General features: G+C 41.8%; 1 protein-coding gene across 6 annotated transcripts in view; it reads left to right on the top strand.

Moving 5' to 3' along the window:
* TNIP3 (TNFAIP3 interacting protein 3) overlaps window positions 1-19,579 on the top strand; it is a 118,749-nt gene that overhangs the window by 20,170 nt on the left and 79,000 nt on the right. The window contains exon 1 of one of the 6 annotated variants that reach the window (XM_045017368.1): window positions 5,080-5,137. The exons of 4 other annotated variants lie outside the window; for them this stretch is intronic. The gene's annotated coding sequence lies outside the window, so the exon portion shown is untranslated. Of the gene's footprint in view, window positions 1-5,079; window positions 5,138-5,410; window positions 5,482-19,579 lie in introns of those variants that run through there. One more of the 6 variants, XM_045017366.1, reaches the window with a different exon arrangement.

Raw genomic sequence — 19,579 nt, 5'->3', positions numbered from 1 at the left:
TCCTGGCAAAGGCAGCCACAGCTCGGTTTAGTTAGGCATTAGAATAATGACCAGCTTTATGGGGACGCTTTTGGTTTTAGAATAGCAGAGTTTATATCTATTTGAAATAGAAGTTGCCACCTATGTTCTATAAAGATTTTGCCTCCACAAAGACTATTAAGGATATTTTCTATCCTTTTTTATTAGCTGTGAATGCTTTACTTTTATTGTTCATCTGTGTTGTACTTAAATAGGAAATCCCCTTCTCTAACCCACTTGTGATGAGTCAGTGATGCCACTCAGTTTGTACTAAAGTTTGAACTACCTCCTAAATTGCAATAATTGCTAAATATAATCCTGTTTCTTTGCTTTGGGTGTATTCCACAACCAGAAAGACTTTTGCATTTGTCGGGTAAGTAAACAGTGTTCTAACTAGATTTGTATATTAAATCTGGGATATTGATTATTGCCTGAAGGAATTATCAACTTTATAGCTTTATAGGGGTTCAAATAACAATTGGGATTAAAGTATTACTCTGAATGTATGTAGCACTTAAATATAAATTTCTGTACAAACATTAATTGTTTATGCGTTCCTAGTAATAGTCATCATTATAAGCCCAACAAAAGGCACAGCTTCTCTTGCATTTAAAAGCCAAATATTTTTAAAATAATTAATATTGGCATGGAGCAACATGCATATTTTCAGTCTCTCCCCACATTTATCTTGTCCATAAATATGCCTATCATCACCTCTGCAGTACTGCTCCTATAAGACACCACCTCTTCTGAGAGCCTCATGCAGCATTTTTCCTTCACCTTGATTGCTAATTGCGACTCCCTTCCCTATAAACGCCCAAATTCACCCTCTCCAGCATGTGCAGAAAATCAGTGCCTGCTAGAGCTGGTCAGGAATTTTTTTGACTAAATGCTTTTTGACTAAATACTAATTTATCAAAGCCAAAACTTTTTGCAGAACTTGTATCCGTTTCAACTAACCTTTTGTTGGGAATCTCAGTTGCAGGATGGGGGGGAAAGAAAGAAACTCCCATCCCAGAATAATCAATATCGCAGTGGTTAGGACACTCACAAGGCATGTGGGATATCTAAATTCAAGGCCTCGCCCTGCCTGATTTGGAGCAGGGTTTAAATCTTAGTCTCCTTCATTCGAAGCTAGTGTCTTAACCACCAGGCTACTGGCTATTCTGGGGTGTCTCTGGCCCAATGTGTCCTAAACCAGCAGGCTACAGAGTCAGTCCTAGACTCTCTCTTTGGCCCAATTAATATTTAATTAGTATATAAATTGGAATAGCTCCAAGAGGCCAGAGTGAGAGACCCCCACCGCAGGTCAGTGTGCTAGGAACTCTCTGACAAGGAACTCTCTGGCTGTATGTTTTGCATTGGAACCAGATGTTAAAAACTTGAAGTTTTTCACTAAATGGAAAATCCATTTTTGACGGGCTGTAGTTCAAGTCTTCTCTCACACAGGGAGAAGTATAAACACTTCACTGCTACCATTAAACAGCTCCATTTGCTCCCCATGGATTTCAAGATTTTTCCTTCTCATTTGCAAAATTCTCCATGGACCTGCTTGTGACTCTCATCCTCATTTCCTCCATTCATCTAGCACCAGCTTCATTTTGTATCATCTGCAAACTTTGCCACCTCCCCTGTTTACACCTTTTTTCTAGACCATTTAGGAATATGTTGAACAGTGCTGGTCCCAATATAGATCTGTGGGGGATGCAGCTACTCATAGGCGCCGATTTCCCCTCTGCCTGGAGGGTGCTCAGCCCCCGCCCCTGGCCCCGCCCCTGCCCTGCCCTCGCCCCATCCCCATTCCCCAAGTCTCCACCACTGCCCTGTCTCTTCTCCACCTCCTTCCCCGGAGCGTGCTGCATCCCCGCTCTTCCCCCTTCCTCCTGGAAAGTTCTCAGTGCCGCCAAATAGCTGTTAGGCAGCAGAGGGCGGGAAGCGCTGGGAGGGAGGGGGAGGAGCGGGAATGCGATGTGCTTGGGGGGGGTGTGGGGAGAAGGAAGCAAGGAGGGAGGAGCTTGGCTGCTGGTGGGTGCGAAGCACCCGCTAATTTTTCCCTGTTGGTGCTCCAGCCCCGGAGCACCCACGGAATAGGCACCTATGCTGCTACTTACTTCTCTCTTGTGAAAACTGAAAGTTTATTCCAGCCCTTTGTTTCCTATCTTTTAACCAGTTACTGATTCATAAGAGAATGTACCCTCGTATCCCATGACTGCTTACTTTGCTTAAGAGCCTTTGGTGAGAGATCTTGTCAAAAGCTTTCTGAAAGTCCAAAATACACTCTATGCAGTGGGTCACCCTTATCCACCTGCTTTAGACCCCCTCAAGGAATTCTAACAGATTAGTGAGGCATTATTTCCCTTTACAAAAGTTGTGTTGACTCTTCCCCAGCAAATCATGTTCATCTGTGTCTGATCAGTCTGTTTTATTATAGTTTCAACCAATATGCCTGGTGCTGAAGTTAGGCAAACTGCCCTGTAATTGCCAGGATTGCCTCTGGAGCCTTTTTTTTTTTTAATTTTATAAATCAGCATTAGTCATCTAATACAGAGACTGATTTAAGCAATAGGTTACATACCACCGTTAGTAGTTGTGCAACTTAATATTTGAGTTCCTTCAGAACTCTTGGGTAACTTTTGTCTTGGTGATTTATTACTGTTTAATTTATCAATTTGTTTTAAAACCTCCTCTGACACATCAATCTGGGACAGTTCCTGAGATTTGTAAATGGAAAAGAATGGCTTAGTGTAGGAATCTCTATCACATTCTCCTCACTGATTGTTTGGCAGGGTTTCTGTTTCTAACAAAGCTAACAGCATATTATTAATTATTATTATTATTATTAATTATTTTGCCTTTTGTTAGTTGCTCTTCAAATTCTTTTTTAGCCAGCCTAATTATACCTTTACACTTGACTGCCCAGAGTTTGTTCTTTTCTATTTTCCTCAGTAGGATTTGACTTCCAATGTCTAAAATATGCTTTTTTTTGGTTTCAAACTGACTTTTACTCTGTTTAGCCATGGTAGAATTTTTTTGGTCCTCTTACTGTTGTTTTGTTTATATTTGGGGTATATATTTAATTTGAGTTTCTATTATGGTGTTTTCAAAAGGTTTCCATGCGGCTTGCAGGTATGTCACTGTTGTGACTGTTCCTTTTCATTTCCATTTAACTAGCTTCCTCTCTTTTGTGTAGTTCCCCTTTTTGAAGTTAAATGCTACTATGGTGGGATTCTTTGGGCTTTTTCCTCAAGGATGTTAAATTTAATGAAGTATGGTCGCTATTACCAAGCAGTTCAGCTATATTCACCTCTTGGACCAGATTCTGTAAAGCCACTTAAGACAGATCAAGAATTGCCTCTCTCCTTGTGTGTTCCAGGACTAGCTGCACCCGAAGCAGTCATTTGAAATTATTTTACATTTACTCTGTAAGGTATATTGGGGTGCAATGTACATAAAATACCCTGTAGGAAAGCAAGTTGTATCTGCATTCTTGTTCTTGTTGAGTTGTGGCAGTGGGAACCAGTGGGGCTCAAGCAGCTGGAGTCTACTCAGGTAGGATCCTGGGATTTAGAACACACCAAAGTTAGGGCCTGAGTTTAAAAAGAATCCCCCTACTGATTTTAGAAGCATATTGCTGCAAAGGAAGTTGTCACTAAAAGCCACAGAGTAGTACAACTTCCCATACTCTTTTTGACTAATCCTTTTTTCTAAAAGAGCTTTTTTTTAAATCCGTGACTGCACAGGGGATTTCCTATATATAATTTAATTTTTTTTTCTTAAGGAGTCTATTATGAGCCATTGAATTCAATGGGAGTTTTGCTTCTAAAGACTCTTTGCACTGATAAACACCATCAATATTGGTTATAAACATGAGGATACTAAAGACAACAGGCAGTGTAGCAAGGAGTTCGCTTGTCCTCGCAACAAATCAGCCAGAGACCTCTTCTGAGGGCAATGACCAGTGCCTTTTATTTAGTGTCAGCTCCCACCACCTTCTATTGACAGACTGCTGCAAACTAGCAACCTGGGGGACATCTAGCTTCTCCAGCCAGCAGGGATGCACAGGCCTTGACTCTTCCTGTGCCTGCCTGCCAGCCCTATATAGCCCCCTTGCTAATAAGGCCTGCAGGTGCTTCACTTCTATCAGTTAGGCTTGGCACTCTCAGCCAGCTCCAATTAATGCTTCTTAATTGGAGCTGGGCTAACAGGGGCCTGGCTCAGGACCTGCTGGCCAGCCCCCTGTTAGAGGCAGTATTATAACAATGCTGCTACATGGTGCAGCATCTGCATTTCTTTATTTGTAAAGAACCCACTTAATATTTTAAAAACAATTCTAAGGGCATCAGCCTGTATGTAGAATGACCCAGTAACAAGCTAATTTGAAATGCTGTGGCTCACTTATTAAGAGGTGAGGCTGCTCATGACCCTGATATTCTGTAACCTATACTTGCTGCTTATCAGCTACTGGGAGCATTCAAGGACTTGGTCTGGATTTACTATATAAAGCCTAAAGGGTACAGGATATGGCTGTGTAAGGGTATTGGGCCAGATTTTCAAAGGTATTTAAGCAGATAGGCACCTATTGGGATTTTCAAATCAATGGACTTGCGAGCCAAACCTGCTAAGGCTCTTTTGAAAATTCCACTACCTGCCTTATCTGCATTGTTGGGTGCCTGAATATCTTTGAAAATCTGGCCCTGAGTGTCGTGGTTTTTTTTGTTTGTTTGTTTTGTTTTTTTTAAATGTGACACTTAGGTACTTTTCAGAATGTTACCATTTATCCTGTAGTGAGGTCTGTGTGGAGACCCACTGAAGTCCCCCTGGACTTTTGATAAGAGGTGGATTGATGTTGGCTAAATAGGATTTAATTTATTTGTTGGTAATTGGCCTTTTAAGGTGAGTGAGGGACCAGCGTACCTGATTCAGGCCCCTGTAAGGGAGAATGAGCCAAACCAGGCTCCCCTGAAAGTAATTAAATCCCTAGGGGCTGGCTGGCAGCTAATGAGCCTGATAAAGCATTATCGGAGCGGGGGTGGGGGGGAGAGAATTGGTGCCCTAGAGAAAGGAAGCTGCTAAGAAGAGGAGCTTCCAGGAACTCTCAACAGAGCAAGGAACCTGGAAGGTGTGCTCCTGTGGGGAGGAGCTCCCAGAGATGGCAGCAGGACAGAAGCCTGGGGAGCAGCAGCTGACTGGAGGAGGTGGCTGCAGGAAATAAAGTCTGGGCAAGTCTACACTACAGCGCTATATTGGTGCAGCTGCACCAATGCAGCTGTGCCACTGTAGTGCGTCTGGTGAAGACACGGTATGCTGATGGGAGAGTGCTCTCCTATCAGCATAATTACTCCACCTTGGCAGGAAGGGTAAGCTATGTCAGTAGGAGAGTGTCTCCCACGACATAGCAGCAGTGTGGAGAACGTGAAACTTGTCGCTCATGAGGAGTGTTTTTTTTCCACACCCTGGAGCAATGTAAGTTAATTGACTTTACTGATAGTGTAGACCTGGGAAGAAGGGCTGAGGTCTCTGATTCTAGGAGACAGAGAAGCTTTAGCGACAGCCAGAGGCTGGAGCAGAGAGAAGGAAGAGACTTTATTTTTGAATTATTTTATTTTGGACTCAAAGTAGACCCTTTGCAGGGGACTTTTGTCACATTCCTTTTGGACTGTGTGGAACAGGCTTGGTAAGCTGCTCAGTTGACCAGTCAAAGAATATGAATTGACTGCCTACTATTTGACCACAGTCAAATATTGTCAACTGTTCCAGCAAGAAGATCCCGATGTAGGTGGTGGCCTACCTTTATTATTGCATCATGGTGCCAGCCGTTAGAAAGCTTACATAAATGGCTTGATCATTTACTTTACTACATGCTAATGTAGGGAAAATTGTAGTCTAATAGCAACTTGTGCTGCTTGAACAAACCATATACGTATATCTGTATTTGCATGCCGGGCCCCCAGCGTACATGGAGGTTTACAAAGCATGTAAAACAAGTTAAGACATGGTCTCTGCCCCAAGGAATTTACAATGTAAACTGACTAAATATCTGTATGTTTGTTAGTCAACACTCTCCCTCCTTCCTGATAGGAAGGGTTCAGACATTAAACTTCTTCCTTCAACCCCTAGTACTTTAATAAAAGTCCACTGTTTTGCTGGTCTCCTAACAGAGACTTACCAAAATCTGGCTGTGCTCCCGTGATCATGAAGAAGCATGCTTGTAAAAGACTACTCCTGTTCAGTCTCCATTTCAAACACTGACGACACTCAGATGGTTTGCTTGCAGCTTGGTGGTCAGAAGAGTTAAATGCTGACTCACTGAGCTGCTGCACTACACAAACGGGGGGCTGCTTCCATTTCCCTGGAGTCGATTGGAGATTCTTGGGATAGAGAGGACAAAGGAAATTGGCCCAAGGGATTGTGGGATACTTTTGGCTCCCAGAACCCAAGTCGGGGAGCTATGTCTACACTGCAAAGTAATAGGGCTCAAACCCTGGGTCCCGGCTTGACTTGGGCTTGAACTTTCCAGCTCTACAGGCTTCAAGCTGAAGTCTGAGAAATTTGTGTATAAACAGAAGGTGGGGATTTGGGCTCAAGCATGAGTCTGAGTCTGGCCTTATATTGCAGCATAAGCATACTCTGAAACCCTGAAAGGCGGGAGGGCCAGGTTCCAGCCTAAGCCCGAATGCCTACACTGATATTTTTAGCCCACAGCCTTAGTCTCCTGGGCCTGAGTCAATTGACCCTGGGCTCTGAGACTCAGTTCTATGGTTTTTTTTATTGCAGTGTAGACATACCCTCTGAGGCAGCTGGGAGGGAGTGGATCTCAAGGGTGCCACCCCCTGACAATTGGTCTTTATGATTTTATTTAGTCTGAATAGTCACATGGACATTTCACTTGGATTCAATCTATCATCACTTGTGTGTGTTTCATTTCTACAAAGACCTGAGAGAAGCCCTATAAATCAAAATAATTAAATTATGTTGAACAAAATTAAGAAGGTTGCTACCTGATGCTGTTGAGAAGAGTTCTGGCTTCTAAGGGAAAGGTTACCTGACTACTGTATTTCCTAGTGTAGTTGAATACTGCCTTATAAATAAGATGGATGGATAGCTACAGCGATCATTTAAAAGTCTAATTGAGAGAGACTTATCCCTAGTGTGTAAAATAACTTGCAGTACTTAAAAATATTTTTTGTGGTCTTTAAAGGTAGTGGAAGTATAAACATATCTTTTCTATAGCCTTTTAGTACTCCTACCACTTGTAAAGAAATGGGAGCCCCCTGTCCAAAACTCAGTGAATGGTTTTTCCTTACAATGTGCATAAAAAATAATCATTTTAACAACCTTTTTTTACAGTTCTAAGTATTTATACATTTTTCCTAATTGTTCCCCAGTGCTTAAACACTGCCTCTCTGTAGATTTCTTTTTATTAGTAAAATCTGAAGTCCACATGGGTGCTATTCTCATTAAATGAAAGTCATGTGAGGTGGAAATAACAGCCAAAGATCAGGAGTTTTTTCCACTTTTATAGTCCTTTCTAGAGGAAACAGGACCTTTAAGACAGTTCTGTCAAAAAAAATGTACATAGACATTTGAATTTTAGACCAGTTTTCTAGTGAAGGGGAGGAGCTATATTGGAAATACTGCATCTTTTAAATTCTTTAACAGCCAGATCCAAAAATCAGATCCAATGATTGAGAGTTCTCTTATGATGTGGTTTTTAACATTACCACGCAGATCTTGTGCAGATATACTATAATCCTTGATTCAGAAAGAAGGAAAAATAGATTCATATGTATTACAAGAGAGGGGGAAGCACTGCTTATTATGGTAATATTAGTGGCAAGAAGAGGAAAGTCTCTAAAGGTTCCACAAAGTCATCTGGTGAAGTCTTAGAGGTTACAATTCTCGTCTGAACTTTTGTGGAGAAGCCTGTTTGTTCAGTTTCCTTCCTTCCTTTCCTCTGCTCGCAAATGGCTCCTTTCTTGTTCCTGTCCAGCCAACAGCTTCACCAGCAGTCACAAAACCTTCCCCAAAGTGCCTTCTCCACTCCCATTCCACTTCTTCAGTCAACTTTACAGCCTGTTCAGCTGTTTTGGTAAGGAGTCCCCTGAATTCTTTGTACAGAAATGTTATAGTACTAGTAAGTGCGTAAGGTGCAAGAGTGGGTAAAGTGAAATGTGAATGTTTACACTAAGGATTTGGGAGGCAAATTATTTCTTTTGGAATTTACTTCCATTTTCTCCTCACCTTTTCTCAACATACTCTAATGTTGGTATGTTTTCTGACCCCAAGTGGATTCATAAGTCTGGACTTGTGTGTTGCCAGGAAAATCTCTGAAAATTACTTTTTCTTATTGCTAAAGATTTTAAAGTTGCTGACTCAGGGCCTCCCAAGGCCTGAATTCTGATGGAAATCTAGCATTCTCATTTCTTGCTCTGTAGAGACACTAGATAACACTTTAATATGTTAGCAATTTAAAGCGCAGAAAAGTAGTCATGGATACAAGACTGATTTATTTCCCCATCCCCGGTGCAATGTTTGTTTGTTTATTGGCAGGAGGTAATTCTATATTTGGGGGCAGGAAGAAACATTCTAGAGCTATGTGGAGAAACAGAATTCATTTTATGAAAGATTTTGATATTTCAAAATCTGATTTAATTCTGATTTGAAGTGAAAACTGGAAATTTCAAAATTCTCAGTGAAAGGGAATGGAGTCCTGGCTCTGGGGCAATTCGTCTGTCAGGAAGTTCCAGAGCCACAGATCCTGAGAACCAAGGGGTTGCCAACTCTGAGGGAGTCTGGTAGGTGGGCTGCTTAGGAGCCAGGCAGGTGATGTGGGGGAACCAGGCAGGGTCACATTGACCCCTGGGTTCCATCGCAACTTTATAGAAGTGAACAGTCTTTACAAAGCTGTTTAAATTCCAGCAAATCAGTCGTTGCTTCGTTGGAAGTTTTCTGGCCAGCTCTGAAACAAGTTTTGACAGACTGACTTGATTTTTTTAAATAGCAAGTTTCTGAAGCTGCTAATTTTTTGGTGTCCTAAACCAAAGCCCAGAGATTTTTTTTTTCAACCTTCCTTTTGGCAGAACCAACTTCATCACACTACGTTCTCCAAACGTTATTAGTTGTGGATACCTAGTGTGAAATCCTCGCTCCATTGAAGTCCATGGCAAAACTCCTAGTGATTTCCAATGGGGCTAGGATTTCATTCTTAGTATACAAGTTTGGTGAGTTTGGAGGACGTAGTGTGGGAAAGTGGGTGCCTGAAGGCTGGAATCCTTAGGTGGGGCAGAGTTAAGGCTGCAATGCATGGTCTCTGTAACACAATTGAATTAATGGTGAGATCTATAGCCTGGAGGACTAGAAAATATCTTAATTTTTCATTCCCTTCCTTTTGTGTCATTCTTGTAACCTGTGTAGCAATCTTAAATTATTTCACGATGCTATATTTGTGTATTAACAGTTGTTATAAATTGAAATGTCTGAAGATTTGGGGGGAGAAAATAACAGAATGGAACCTGCATTCACATTTCTACTAAGTAGTTATAGCCTTTGACTTGCTAGTTGTAAATAAGGGACAGAACTTCTGATGTGTGGGGGGTGCGGAGGAAGTCACCAACAACCTCTTCCTTTCATGGATTGGCCCAGAATAAGCCAGTGCATCCCACAAAAAGATTGAAGCCAAACTGGCTGGGAGATGCATTAGTTTGAGCACAACTCATAGCAGCCTCTATTGGAGGGGCCTTTATGGAGCCCAAATAGTGGCTTAACATTGTCCTCTTATGGTGGAGCTGTAGGTAAAGTCGAAAAGTGGAATCACCTGTCTTCCCTCCCATGAGGGTCAATCACCATTCTAATACAGCTGTCCGTGCAAGGACAGCAGATGCTGTTTGCACTCCCTTTTGTCTGGCCCCTGTTCTTTAGAGACCCCAAAATGCTACCATCCATTTGGTGGTTTGGTGGCTTAAACAAAATATGTTCGTCCCATTGCTAGTGAGCTTGTGTCCATACCACAATTTACACCCTAATGAGCAGTTGCCCTCTCAGCATAGTCTGTCTTAAGGGTTAAATACTTCTGCCTATCAGTGTTGTATCTGAGTGCCTTCACTGCGCTATTTGAGCACTTGAGGTCAATAAGAGGATGGCCAGGGAGATTGATGCACTCTCTAGGGCAGGGCTAAGGCACATTGGAGAGGCAGTGTAGAGAGGCTTCTGCTGTGACTCTTGTGTGGATGGATACAATATAGGCCTCAGTCCTGCAACAAAGTCTACAAACAGAGACTCTTGCACCCACAGTTATGTCTGTTGAACTCCTTGCAGGTGCCAGGGTTGTCTTGCAGATTCTATTGCAGAATTGGGTCCTAAGACATCAATCTTCACTATTATTAATATTCAATAATACAAGTTAAAAACCAAACACATAATTATGCCAACAAATTAAAGTCCCTATATCATATATACGTGTAGTTGTTAGAAGTGCATATACCAAGGGTTATATAGAGGCATGGCAGCTGGACTGGCTGTTGCCCACCATTACTACTTGATTTGGAGCATGTGAATCTGTAACCTATGTCTGACGGAGGCAAACAGTTCTTTGCAGCATGACAAAAATGTAAGTGTGTGGGAGTAGTTCTCTTTAACCCACTGAAAACAGGACAGCTGTAGACAGCTTGTGCTGGGGAATGGGAAGCAACATGTGTCCTTGTTACCGAAGAAACTGCACTTTTTGTATAAAAAATTCTATCAAAGTTTTAACTTTCCCAGAGCTAAACTGGAAACTTCCTGAGCTGCAAATCCTTCTCCTTAGCTTCCTTTCCAGAATGCGTGGGTCCCAATCTGTTTTTAAACGTGGTTTCTGAATTTTTTTGTTTTTCTTCCCAATCTCTTTTCCTCATAGTGGTCTCTTCTCTTTACTCTAACACTTAAATTGCAATTAAGTCATTTGCAAGCCACTCAGGATCAAGTGTTTAAGCTGTTATCTTCAAGTTGTATTAAATTTTCTCTAACCCGTTTCCTTATTTTTTCCCTGATGGACAATCCCTAAACAAAAAGCTCTTCAGTGAACAGTAAAATAATGTGGATGGCAGACATCCAGCCTCTGCTTTCTGTAGATAAGTGGCTTGGCTATGTACAAAAGGCAATGAAATGTTTTATTGTCCAATTATAGTTTATATTGGTGTAGCCAAAGGGATTTTCCTTTTTTAACTATGTGGATGGGAGACCAAGGATAGCAAGATGCCTATGTGAATTCTGATGGATCCTCATAACTATTCCCCTTTAAGTCAGGAGAAAGGCTTCCTCCTTCAGTTTCTCTACTGAGCTACTATTTGCTACCTCTGCAAAATGTTTTGCTCTGCCTGCTTTTCTGTGATGAAAATGTCATTACTTTCCTATTACCAGTGTTTAAAGGAGTTTACAATGAAATCAAGTAATTGTTTGAATTGGGACGGCTATTAAAACTCAATTTTAATCAGAAGGAAGGAGAATACATTTTCACTTTCTCTTCATAGGAGCTAACAAGGTCCATGTTCTGTATTGGGAATTTTAGGGAAAAACTGCTGTCCAGGACTAATGCCCAGTGGCCGGAATAGCTGCTACTCTGGGCAACTCTTTGGCAATGCATTGTGAAGTGCTTTTAGGGTATGTCTACACTGCAATGGTAAGCCCAGAGTTCAAACTCAGGCATAACTCTAACCCCCCTTCTATCTACGCACAAACTGTGCTAACCCAGGGTGCGAGGACCCCATGAGGGTGATGGGTCCACTCCTGAGTTAAGCTGAGACCCAGGGTTCAAGCCTTGTTACTTTGCAGTGTAAACACATTGGATTCATGCTCTGGGAGACCGCCAAAAGTATTCCACAATCCCACAGGACGACTTCCTTTGTCCTCTGGACAGTCAAATTTTGTCGGGAACCAGGTTTCAACAATTCCTAACCTAGGGTTACAAATGAGTGTAGACACTCGAATCCTAGGTTAACAAACCCAGGGTCTGCTAACTCAAGTTCTACTAACTCTGGGCTTACATTGCAGTGTAGACATACCCTTAGGTAGCTGGCAGTAATTGGTTCTGAAGCCTGCAATGTGCAGGAGGTCAGGCTAGATCAGAGGTGGGCAAACTATGGCCCGCGGGCCACGTCCGGCCTGCGGGACCATCCTGCCCAGCCCTTGAGCTCCCGGCTGGGGAGGCTTGCCCCCGGCGCCTCCCCTGCTGTCCCCACTCACCCACAGCCTCAGCGCAATGCACTGCCAGCGCGGGAGGGGGCTGAACCATGGGGGCAGGGGAGAGCAGGAAGGGAGGCTCTCCTGCAGCCTCAGGGGAGAAGGCGGGCAGTGCGGGTGGTGGGAGCATGGTGAACGCGGGCGGAGGACTCAAGAGGAGCACCGGGCAGCTGCGCAGCCGGCCGGAGAGAAGCGATGCTTTGAAGGGGAACCTGTCACTTCTCTCTGGCTGCTTGGCTGCCCCTGCTCCTCCTGAGACCTCCACCCATGTTCGCAGGGGCCACATTCCAAAAGGGGCTTCTGGGGGGGTTGGATGGGGTGGGGTTCCAGGGGGGCTGTCGGGGGCAGGGGTGGGGTCAGGGCAGTCAGGGAGCAGGGGGGTTGGATAGGGGGTGGGGTCCCAAGGAGGCGGTTAGGGGCAGGGGGTCCCACGAGGGGTTGGTCAGGGGACAAGGAGTCGGGGGTTGGATGGGTCAGGGGTTCTGAGGGGGGCAGTCAGGGGGCAGAAAGTGGGACAGGATGGTTAGGGTTTGGGGAGGCTCAGCCTTCTCTACCCGGCCCTCCATACAGTTTTGGAACCCCGATGTGGCCCTCAGGTCAAAAAGTTTGCCCACCCCTGGACTAGATGATCATAACGGTCCCTTCTGACCTTAAAGTCTATGAGAAGATGTATATTGCAAAAACAGTTTCTGCATATTTGTTCTGATTCCAAATGGTTTAGTTCAGACATTTTGGTAGTGATTTAGCTGTGCTCTGACAATAAGTCATGGGAAAAAATCCATTGTTCTATTAGGAACAATAACTAAAACTTGTCAGCAATCCCCACTTCTTTACTTGCCAGCCGGGCCTCCTTTCACACAAACACTTGGACACACAGATGACATTCTGGCCTCGTTGAACTCAATGGCCAAACTCCCATTGATTTTTAGGGTCAGGATTTCATGCACTGTACATCTCAATTATGTAATAAGGAGCCGAATTCAGAAGCATGTGTGGGTAAGTAAACGTAGCAGCCATGCTGGTAGCAACACTACTCTCAAGTTTACAAACTAGTTTCCATCCTTGCACACTGTTTTCACAGGCAAATAACTTCCCAAACTATTTGCCTTCCATGCTTTGCATATGTCTAAAAGTGAAGTTTATTTTTAATTCATCTTTTGTGAAGGCTTGCACAAAATCCCTGTACCTATTTTAAAGTTAAGGAAGGAGAAACACCCTTGGACTAAATCCTTTGAGGCAGTCCTCTTTTCATTATGTGTTTTACACAGCCCATAAACCAAAGCACCGGGTCCTCAAGGAACTATAGCAAAGAAAGTATATGGGAAAATAATACATTCCTTATTGTAAAACCTGACCTTTTAATTTAAAGTGAATAACTCCCCAAATGGCTGACTTTTGAAATGTTTAAGTCTGTGTGTGTGTATATAGGCCTTACTAGTTATAAAATAACACAGTTATGGTCATTTACAAATACAGGATTGAGCGGCTGTGATGGGATTTTTTTGGCGGGGGAGGAGGACAGAAGGGTGAAAATCTTATTAGAATAATGAGATTAATAATAATCACACCATTTAAGATGGCAAAAATCTCCTAAAATGTCAGGATATTTTATCCCATTTGGAGCTAAATTGTACAAACCCTGTTTGTGGGATTTTGGTGTCATTGAAACTGAAACCTGTGCCTGAAACAGGCTTAACCCTGAACCTCAACCTAATTCAGGGGTTACTATCTCCTTAACCCATCTCTAGTTAACAGCATGACTGTGCTACCTTTTATCAGCAGCTGTGAGACTTATTCACCAGCCTGTGTTCAGCGGGTTATATCCTAAAATGAATGAGTATAATTTAAAAAAATATCACATCACTTCTTGTCAAGGGAAATGAACCTGTGCAATGGCTGCCTTTTCACACCCAGCTTCCCCTCAGAAATAAAGGAATAAATCAGCAGCTTTAAGGTGCCATTTATTCATCAGCGAGTGGGTGTTGTATATCCTTTTTGATAGAGACTATATGAATGATAGAATCTAGCTCTATCTCTTTAGAGAAACCAATAATAAGATGAAACCAAAGTAAAGTGCATTCTTAGAAATGGGTCGATGACCTATGTGGTCCTTACAGTAAATCGTACCACTTCTAGATTAATATTTGTGTTTATACTTTTATTGAGCTGATATAACTTTTCCACTGTGTGGGCTGTTGCCTTTCCCACAGAGCTCCCTCCTGCTGAGTGGGTGTATTATTGTGTCACTGTTCCATGGTACTCTGAAGAATGAGGGAATCCTCTGTGGTCCTTCATCAGCACTGCTTTCAAGTAGATCTACGTGGGTTGTATTTATATGAGAGTGATGAATACATTCTCAGTGGCAGAATGACTTTAAGAAAGGGGTTTCCCTGAGCATGGGTGGATTAAATGTTGAGATATATATGTGTCTCCAAACCACTTACTTATCATTTGATTCAGAGAGCGTTCTTGAGCCTTTGAGACCATTCTAACTTAGCAGCACCCAGAGGCAACTCGCATAAAAAATGGTGAGTAATCGGTGCTTTATTTTTAATCGAATACATGTCTAGCCTCCAAATGAAATCATCCAGATTTATCCTGTTTCCCACCTCCACCCCAAAAGCCTCACTTTGTATTTAAAACTTTCAAGTACATTTATAACCTTTTCATTTCTTAGTCATTTGCAGATCACCTTTCTCCACACTGGGCTGCATAGCAAAAAGATATTTAGGTGTATTGCCAGCTAAAACATTTATGCAATATCCAGCAATATAAAATTCCACAATCTGTATAATGTATCCACTCTGGGTCCCGTCCTATACTCCTTAACAGGGTAAAACTCTTATTGAAATAAATGAGTTGGATGGTGCTCATGCTTCTGGGCCCTTTGGATTCAATGGCAAACGTTCATTGACTTTTTAATAGGAGCAGAAACCGTGTCTTTGTGTTTAACTATGGTCTACCATTACTAGCAAGTGGGGCTTTTTATCCTTATCTTTATGGCATATGAGGATATACCAGGACTTTTTGGCTCATTATTTCACTGCAATGATAATATTGAATTCATTTTATTTGTCTTATTTAAAGATCTTATGTTTTTACAATGGCTTTTAAACCATGCCTAGTGGTGGTAAGAAATGTACAAGCAGGTTCCGTACAGCTCACCTCTGAATATGGGAACATTTCAGAGCCATAATGTCTTTAATTCACAGTGATACATACAGTGTTAGTAGTATAAACACAGCTAGCTGTGAGTGATGTTGAGTTATACTGTGGGGGGGGGGGGGAGAGGAGGAAATAATCCACCAAATGCTTTTTCTGACTGTTTTTCTTTTGTATAACTACTAAGTTGATTAAATTGTTAGGTTTCCCCAGTTAACAGTTTTTAAGTGCTACAGTATTTGTAATATTACCCCCATGGACTCTGAGAACTAGTATTTCCTGATCTGAGGTGAAAATGCTTTTTGCATTAGGTTAACGGTAGGAACTCCAGACCCAACTAGCTCCATGTTGTTAAAATTAAGTAATAGCCGCCAAGACACCTGTGAGGGTTAACAAGCAAACAAGCTAGATGCAGTGGGTGGCAGACATTCCTCAAAGGTCATCCTTTCTCTTATTCCCATACCTGGCTGCACCCTGGGGTCCTGATTAGTGTGCAGCTTGGTTCTGGCAGAATTCAAATCTTTAGCAACAATGGTCAAACATCATATATAATCCCAGCGTGTCTGTTTCTATTCCTATATATATTTACATGGAAAGTAACTGTTTTCAATCTGGGTGAGAGAGATTTAAAATTGGAGTTCCTCCCTGCAGCCATGCAATAGGAGCTGTGCTAAGCTTATCTCAAATGCCCATGTCAGCCATGCCCTCTCTCCACACCCCGCCTGTCTGCAGTTTCGCCATTACTTCCTCAGCCTACACTTGGATATCAAGGTGTTAGATATAGTGCACAAAAAACAAGTGAAAGAGAACTGAGTTCCTCATCAAACTCAGGCTCTTCAGCCTTGCCTTTAAGGCTGTGCACAGTGCTGAGCTTGTCTGCATCTTACCTCTTGTCTCCAACTGTATCCTGTTTTTGTACATTACTCTTTGCAAAGTATGCCCCCCTTTTGTCTCCTCTCCCAAATCCATTGTGTGTGTGTTTTTGGTTTTTGTTTTACTAACATCCCCATGCCTGGAACAACCTCCTTTCCCCTCATGTGCTGAACAAACTCCTTATGCCCCAAGTGTCTGCTCCAAAACCCCTTGAAGTCAATGGGCTCCAAATCCCCTCTAAAGACTTGCTTTGTTTTGACTAGCATTCCACCAGCCACTTCCCATTTCTGCTGTCTCCCGTCTTTTAATGTAGCTCTCCTTATAATTTGCAAGAGTAAAACCCCTTGTGCTAATAAGGTATATACCAAACTTAACTGACTGACCACCTTGCTTCTACATTGCTTCTCTTTCCCTTGCCACTGTCTTTTATTACTGAGATTGTAAAGAGCTATGCTGCTCATTGATCCCGTGGTGCTTTATAGAAAATAAAGCACAAGTTGTTCATTGCATAACCTGAAGTTTACAAAGCATTAAACAGTTACTTCCTCCTTCCCCACTGTCCCACCCTAAAAAAAACAACAAAACCCTACAGGTTTTTTACATGCTAATGAATATTAAATATAGATCATCTTGGCAATGCCATTGGAAAGGTTGTTCTCACAGTACTAATCCAACTGGAAATACAGAATATGCTCAGAGTAAGGTCCAGTAGAATTCTTAGGCAACATCATCAGAACTGAAATGTTTGTGGTTGCAAAAAGAAACAGTTTTTATAGTCCTAAAATAAAGTGACAGATTTCAGAGTAGCAGCTGTGTTAGTCTGTATCCGCAAGAAAGAACAGGAGTACTTGTGGCACCTTAGAGACTAACAAATTAATTTGACCATAAGCTTTCGTGGGCTACAGATAAATAAATAAATTTGCCTAAAATAGTGTGTGTATTCATGTTTTTAGAGGTTCTATTGAACTTTATTAAACAAGTTAACCAAATTATGTGCTCTAACATTGTTCTATCCTCATAAAAAAAACAGTATGCAATGCATGGGCCTAGAGAGCTGCTGGCTCACTCCCCAAATCTGCACATCAGCATTGGCTTAATTAAAATGTTGCATGCTCAAGTAAACAAGTAAACTATGAAGCACATGGGAGTATTTCTCTACTATATATAAAATGGACTGATAAGATGATTTATTGGGGAGTCTCCTGAGGTCTCAGAGAAGGATTATTAGCAGAGATGCATGCAGTATTTGCGGAGAAAGGGGAAACTCATCAAAATTTGAGGATATTTGTAATTTGTTTCTAACCGAATAGGGATCTACGACTTCTGTTTTAATTTGGCTTTTGATTTTTTTTAAGTTATTTATTTATTTATTTTTAAATAACCAGCTTTTCTCACTAATTCCCTGTGACTGTTGTATTTTTATGGAGAGATGGAAAGTTGGATACTTGTTTGAAGGTGGAAGGAAAGGACTGGGTGCTCTTGTCAGAGAGGCACTGTAAGTGGGTTGGACAGCTTGGCGATAATTGTTGCTTTCCTGTGCCTTTTTTCAGTCAAACTGAAAGTATAGGGCTGATACTCTTTGCACTGAACTCGCATTTAACCCCACAAATTAAAGGCCCGATGCTGCATTAGGATTCACTCATACAGAGCCCCATCCAAATATGAAATCCAACTGACTTCAGTGGAGTTCTCCACAGGCACTAGGGTGACCAGACAGCAAGTGTGAAAAATTGGGACGGTGGGTGGGGGAAATAGGAGCCTATATAAGAAAAAGACCCCAAAATCAGGACTGTCCCTATAAAATCAGGACATCTGGTCACCCTAACGGGCACTGTGGTCTGCGTGAGTAAATCCCTATGTGGGCCTGGAGCCTACATTTGGTGACACTTCTTCTGCTATAACCCCTTGTTTATTTCTGAGGAAGAGGGTTTGTAATCACACATCCAGAAATAGTTGCTGTACATATAAATTTGGCTATCAAGGAGAGCCAGGCAAATAACTGTTTTTTATTTATTTATTTATTTAATTTTGGTGGGGTGTGAGAGTTGGGGGAGAGAGAATTCAGGTCGACCTCAAATGATATTTAAAAAAAAAAAAAATATCACGGAACTGCAGAAGTGGAAAATAAACGTGATTTGGGTTGAACACATTTTGTTTGTTTTTTTAGTTTAATTTTTTTTTAATGAAAAGTCATTTTGACCGAAACTTATGAAATATTTCAGTCAACCTGAAACTGTATTTTTTTTCTGCCGAAAGAAGTTTTGCCTGAATAATTTCACCCACCTCTACTCTTCAGATATCAAATGTGAAACAATTGAAAAACAAATCAGTTAAATTAATTCAATTTTTAATCAATTGATGAATGTGCATAAAAACACCAGTTTGGTTTCCCCCACCCTTTATTATAGTCTATTTCTAATGAGATTCTTTGACTTTAAAATATAGCTATACCCATAACGCAACCTGGACAAAGTATATAACCGTATTAGGAGTGGGTAAATAACTGCTGAATGAATGCAGGCTTTAAGTTCCATTATTAACCATTCCCAGACAACCTACTACTGGGTTTAAAGGCCCAGATCCTGCAAAGAAAACCATGCAGTGGCCTCCTGTGTCCATCCAAACCCCAATGCCTTCAGTGGGTATTAGATTGCCCAGACAGCATATGTGGAAAAATTGGGATAGGGAGTGGAAAATAATAGGGCCTATATAAGACACAACCCCAAATATCAGGACTGTCCCTATAAAATCGGGACATCTGGTCACCCTAGTGGGTATCTGTGTGAGTGTTGGGAGGATTAGTCTATTTCCTTTTGCTGGATTAGAGTCAAAGGACTTGTATAGTACAAAACCACAGCTTCTGCTCCTCACCCTATGTACGATAAACCTTCCCCACTATTCCATAGTAGAGACTGCAGGATTGGGGCTTTAATTGACCTTCTGTCTGGTTTCCAAACAAGTGGATTTTTTTTCTGCATGTTCTGTTGAAAAGGTCTCTCTCTCTCTCTCTCTCTCTCTCTCTCTCTCTCTCTCTCTCTCTCTCTAAAAACAGCTTATCTATTAACTTTTAGATTCCAGTGTTCTCTGATTGCAGGATCTTCAAGGTGGGATTTTTGTGTTGTTTTTTCTTGTACATCTCTGAATGCAGTTACCATAACAAATGAGAGAGAATCATACTCTGTATAAGATTAATAGCGAGATCAGTTAAATTTTATTCTAGTATCTTAGCACCATACAGGAAGTGTATCAAATATATTTTTACATGTATCAAGTTGGGTAACAAAATGTTCAGGTGTCTGTAATTGCTATTCAC

The sequence above is a fragment of the Mauremys mutica genome, chromosome 5, assembly GCF_020497125.1.
Source record: "Mauremys mutica isolate MM-2020 ecotype Southern chromosome 5, ASM2049712v1, whole genome shotgun sequence".
In the NCBI taxonomy this organism is placed as follows: Eukaryota; Metazoa; Chordata; order Testudines; family Geoemydidae; genus Mauremys; species Mauremys mutica.
The sequence above is the reverse complement of the archived record's forward strand: the minus strand, read 5'-3'. Positions and strand labels throughout refer to the sequence as shown.